The sequence below is a fragment of the Sarcophilus harrisii genome, chromosome 3, assembly GCF_902635505.1.
Source record: "Sarcophilus harrisii chromosome 3, mSarHar1.11, whole genome shotgun sequence".
NCBI classification, from domain to species: domain Eukaryota; kingdom Metazoa; phylum Chordata; class Mammalia; order Dasyuromorphia; family Dasyuridae; genus Sarcophilus; species Sarcophilus harrisii.
In genome coordinates this window covers 435,742,105-435,748,105 of record NC_045428.1, presented here as the reverse complement: position 1 = coordinate 435,748,105, position 6,001 = coordinate 435,742,105, and the positions used below count along the sequence as shown (strand labels likewise).

The 6,001-nt window shown below is 40.4% G+C and overlaps 1 protein-coding gene across 1 annotated transcript in view; it reads right to left on the bottom strand.

The window, feature by feature from the left end:
• The window catches only part of SLC7A1 (solute carrier family 7 member 1), a 71,656-nt gene extending 71,353 nt beyond the window's left edge, over nucleotides 1-303 (bottom strand). Inside the window, exon 1 of the mRNA XM_031960745.1 lies at nucleotides 1-303. This exon is cut by the window's left edge and continues 55 nt beyond it. The gene's annotated coding sequence lies outside the window, so the exon portion shown is untranslated.
• Nucleotides 304-6,001: the final 5,698 nt, after the last annotated feature.

Sequence of the window (6,001 nt, the reverse complement as noted above, 5' to 3'; positions counted from 1 at the left end):
GCGCGAGTGATGGAGAGAGCGGCGGCCGCTAGGGCCTGTCACGGGGTGGGGGGCCCGGGAGGAAGGTGCGCCGACCCTGGGGGGGTCCCGAGGAGGAGGCCGGCCCGCTGCGGGCTGCGGGTGCTGGGAGCCGAGCGGAGCTGCGGGGCGCGCCGGCCGTGGCCCGTGTCACTCTCTCTCTCTCCTCCCCAGCTCCCTCTCTTTACACCTCGGCGTGCCCAGGCACCGCCTCCCTAGTCCCCCGCGCTTCAGTGAATGAAACTCTAGGTCGGAGGAAATCCAGGGGCTGGGTTTCATCAGCCGCGCGCAGGCTCAGCCCGCCCAGCTCCCCCAGCCCTCCTCCTCCTCCTCCTCCTCACCCCCGCGCTCCTGCCCGGGGCTGGCCAGCCCGCCGGGCCCGCCAGCGGCTGCGTCACCGCGATCGGGGCACCAATGAAAGCCGCGGCGGCGCGAGAGAATGAAGAAGGGAGCCCCAGAGGCAGGCAGGGAAAGATGGGGGAGGCGGCGGCGAGGAAACGGCTGGCGGAGGGGGGCGTGGCCGCATCTTCTCAGCGCCGAGATCTCCACCCGGAGACGCCCTGCGAGCCCAGTCTGATCCTCATCCTTTGGCGGCCGTCCTAGCCACAGGCCCGGGCTGCGATCTCTCGCCCCCCGCCGGGGCCCCCTCCGGCACGCGGGCCGCTGCCCCCACAGAGCCCGAGCGCAGGCAGCGCGCCCTGATCCCGGAACGGTCCTGAGCCGGGCCCGCTGCCCTTATCCTCGGGTAACCCCGCCGCGGGACTAAGCAGGGGCTGGGCCGGCTCTCGGGCGCGCTCTGCGGCGCTGCGCCGCTTCCTGTTCCCCCTTTCCTGGGGGTGCAGACCTCTGCAGAAGCACGTGCGGCAGCGAGCGGCCGCGGAGACCGAGAAGGCCCGGGCTCCGCCTCGCCAGAGATCTCACCCCTAAACTAGCCTCGTGGTATCCCCAGGGCCCGGCACACCGAGGGGACTGATAATAAATGAACAGGTGCCTCGATTGGTTGATAGTAGGAGAGAAAGTGCTTTGGGGGGACGTCCTCCAGCAGCAGAAACGTCTCACGCTCCCACCTTTTAAAGCTGTCTAATATTCTTTCAGCACATGTGGAGGGCCTGCACCAAACCACGCGTTAGATTCTGCAGCTGGCCTAATGACTAAAGCATTCACACGGATCCTTCTTCAAGTAACCCACAGCTGTGAATCCTCCCTTACCCCAGGAGCCGCTCCTGCACGCACGCACGCACGCACGCCTCACACAAAGATGGTCATTCTCTTGCCATCACTTACGGTCGTACCTTTATCCAACCCTGACCTACTGGCTCTTTCATCTTTCTTTCTGCCTTCTCTCTTCTGCACTGGGACTAAAGGCCTCTTGACCATTCTTACTATACCAGGCCATCTCCTCTGTAGTAGCCGCTTCTTCCTTTTCTCCTCTACTTGACTGCTTGGGGAATCAATAAAACTCGGCAGTCATTTCTTTGAATCCTTACGGGCCTTATCCCCTTGCCCAGACAAGCCTTCTCTCTGCTAATTTTTTCCCAGTTCTCCTGTGTATTGCTTCCTTTGTATATATTGTTCATATGTTGTGTCTCCCATTAGTGTAGTAAGTTCCTGCCTTTTTTTGTATCTCTAATGCCTGATACATAGTAGGCACTAAATAAAAGTTTATTGATTGATGATATTTTCAGATGCCTTGAGAAGACAGGGAATTTTTATCTTTGTATATTCATGTAGCGTAGTTCCTGTACTATCAATGACTGATAAATTGCTGAATTGAATCAAAGCTTTATTATATAGTACAAAACAGCAATATTGCAAGTATTTATCATGCTACAATAACCAGCGACTAATATTTCAGATATTGGTTCTTGAGCACCTAGTAATATGATCAAAAAGAAAATGATGAAACTGAGTAGAAGATAAGAGTTACAGTTTAGTGGGGCACCAATAGGAATTAAGGTGCAAAAAGAAAAAGCATTTCTGCGAAGAAAAAAAAATGTAAATCATCCCTATTCCAAAAGGTCCTTGGTATTTGTGTTCATGAGAAAAGGAAGAACGTAGAAAAAGTTGAGATTTCTTTAACTAGGTTGAAAATGCATTACAGGAGCAGGCACCTCAAATTTATCTTTGTCTTGTGCCTTTGTGTTAGATTGTTGACACAAATTAATTCCATTCTTCTAGTGCCTATTTCACTCTCCAATGATAAGTTAAATGTCTTGGGAAAACTTAACTCTTTCACTGTCTTGGAGCAAGGATTCCAAAACTGCTTTATATAAACCTAAAAGGTGCAACTCCATTGTCCAAAGTATCCATAATCCTATAGAGATACTCCAGAAACTCCTAAACAATTCCAATCCATGAAGTTATTATATTTTTGATGTAAAGTTAATCTTTTATTTTTTTGTACATATGCATGAAAAATCTAGAATTTTTTTTCCTTTCATATTTATTACTGGTACAGCAAAATTTACTAAGTCAAAGGATATAGGGTACAATAAAAATTGGGAACTCTTATTTTAGGGAATTGTCTGAAGTTAAGAAATCCAGTGACTTACTTTTGTCTTAATTAATTCTTGATTTAAAATATTTATTATTTATTTTAGCATTCTTTTCTTAAATTTTGATTTTCAAATTCTTTCCCTTCTTCCTACCCCTCCCCTACCTATTGAGAAGAAAAGCAACATTTCAACTATTTATGTGAAATTATGCAAAGCATATTTTCATATTAGCCATATCACACACACACACACACACACCCCAAAAAAGAGGGGGAAAAACCCAGAAAATTATAATTTAATTTTGCACTCAGAATTCACCATTTCTCTCTCTGGAGATGGATAGAATTTTCTTTTCATCATAAGTCCTTTGGAATTGTCATGGATCATCATATTGATCAGAATAACCAAATCTTTATAGTTTTCATTATTACAACATTGTTATGGTGCACAATAATCTCCCAGTTCTCACTTCACTTTGCATCAGTTCACATAAGTCTCACCATGCTGTTTTAGTTTGCTGACCAGCCCTCATCACTTATTATAACGCAATAGTACTCCCTTACCTATAATTATTATCCACAATAATCCAATCAATTGGATTAATGTCCTCCAGACCTTCCTTTAATCACAGCTAAAATCTTATCTTCTACAGGAAACCTTTCCCAAATCCTCTTAATTATTTTCTATGCATTCTGTATGTAGCTTGTTTTATGTATATTTATTAGCATATTAACTCTATTAGACTGTAAGCTTCTTCAGGACAGGAACTACCTTTTGTCTTTTGGGTCCTCAGTTCTTAGTACAAAGCCAGGCAGATGATAGGTTGAAAACAGAAAAGTCTGAAGAAGACATTCTTAATGAAACTTGCAGCCTTTATCTTGAGGATTCTGGCAATATTTTTTCTGGCAAAAATTATTTGTTATACTGAATAAACTAAATGGTGTGGGACTGTTCTCAAAAGAGAAGACAAATCCATCTGTAGTAACTGTGAGGATTTGAAGTGACTAGTCATTTTCACAGAAAAATCTTGAAAATAAATATCTGTCTATTGTTGATTTAATTATTATATATATTTAGTGATGTTACTACTTGTTTGTTTTTAGGAAGGGAAAGGGAACAATCATTTGTTGAGAGGCTAGACATTATGCTATAGGATTAGAAAGAAATATTTTGATAGTTGATCAAAGAATTAAACATATAGTTCCCAGTGAACTTTTAATTACTGAATTTGATGGTCTTTTTTGACTTTTCATCTTTCTAAGTCTATTTACTCCGACACTGTTGATTATATATACACACACTTATGTATTGTATAGAAATACATACATTCAATCTTGGTACTGTTGTTAGTTCCTATCTTTTTATGCTGATAGCTCACAGAATCCAATTATTATTATCCTCATATCTCCTCTTCAGGCCCTTCACTTGGTGAAGTGCCTACTGAGCATTTCAAATGGTAGGTCCCCTTTTTAAATATTTTAAACTAGACTGACATTGTGAAACATTTCAAATTCAACATCTCCAAAACAATACCCTAAACTCACCACAACACACTCCTCTTCTAAACTTCCCTTTTTTTGTGAAAAGCACCACCCTTCTTTGAGTGGCCCAGGTTTAAAAATATGAAAGCATAATTTTAAAATCTATTTTTAAAACTGAAAGTTATTAAAAAATAAGATTCCTCTCTGGTCTAATAAAAGCCCTTTCCTTACTTCCAAGTTTGAAGAAAGATAGGAAGAAGCAAAAGTTTTAAATATTTTACTATGCAACAGCCAAAATACTTCTGGTCTAGATAAAATCTTACCTTTTCCTACTTCTAAATCTAGGAGTTTTCTCCTCAGGATGTTAGATTAGGATCTGCTTCAGGGGAAATATCCTATTCATTCCCTGGAGACACTATCACTATCTCTTATTTAAAAATAAATTTTCCTTATAGAGGTGTAAAAAGGAATGCACTGAATCCTAGAGGGAAATGGTCCAAGAAGAATTAGTTTGCTCATCTTCTCAGAATGTTATGCCAGAATTACATGGTTACCTGCCTTGATTTTCTTATTTTTGATGTCTATAATTATTACTTAAATTTTTCTTTAAACAGAGAGGTTAGAGTACATGAGGAAACTGTCATTTTAGATAACTCTCCAAGTCAGAATTCTTAGAATGAGAATGATATTTAAAATAAAAGGGTTACTGTCAGACTAGTGGCTAATAAGAACCTGACAGAACCTTACCATTTGTTGCCCACAAAATCACATTCCACCCCTTCTTTTATCCATAAAGCTACCACCTTAGGAAAATAGGATCCTAATTGGTTCTGGCCCTAATCTCATGCTTTATTATAATGGCCTCTTAATCAGCCTTCCTCTCAAGTTTTTCACCTCCAGTCCATTCTCCACTTGGCTGCCAAAGTGACTTTTGTTAAATCCAGATCTAATCACATTATTCCTTTACTAAATTCAAATGGCTCCCTATTGCCTTCTGTATTTGGTGCTAACACTTCTGTTTAGCCTTTCCTAATCTTGACTCAATTTATCTCTCTTTTCGGAGTGCGTTATTCAGTTCTCTCTCATTCTCTCTCCAGTATCCTTTGTTCTGTTCTTTTCAACAAACACTACATCTCGCATGTCATTATTAATAAATTAATTGATAGAAAACAGAAAAGTTTGAAAAAGACATTCTTAATGATTACTATATTAATATTAATTACTTTAATAATTAATATTAAAATTAAAGGAGACGCTTTTTCCACTGGCTATCCCAAGAATGTCCTTACTGCCTCCTCACTTCCATCAAGAATCCTTCTTTTCCTTTAAAATACAGCTCAAGCACCAGATTTTTTATAAGAAGCCTTTCCTGATGTCCCCAATTCCCAATGTCTTTCCTTCCAAAAGACTCTATAGTTAACAAACTTGTATTTATTTTCTCTATATTTATTCAGTATTTAATTACATACTTCTTATCTCTCCCAGTAGAACTTTAGTTTAATTAGTTGCATTATTCAGTTTGTATTCCCAGAGCCTAGAACATACTAAGTGTTTAATAAATACCTGTTGATTGATTGGCAAAAAAAATGAGTAATTTTAGAAATGGAATCTTCCCAACATTAATTATGCATATTGATGAATTGGTATGTATACACATACATATACATAAAGGAAGTTTATAAAATCAAGAAATTAGGATATATATAATTATAAGAAATTAGGATATAAAATCAAGATATTAGGTACAAGAATACCTAATATCAACAACATTAAGAGCTTCAATGAAATGGAGGGAAAGTATGAAATAAAAATGCTCCAGACTAACAAAACAGGGCAGCTAGACTTTAAATAAACTCATTTCAGAGAGAGAAACTGAAAAGAGATAAATAAATTCTCAAAGGGAGAAAAGCCCAGACCCAGATGGATTAATAAGTGAATGTCATTAACCATTTAAAGAACAATTAACCTCTATGCTGCATAAGTTGTTCACAAAAATAAACTATCTTA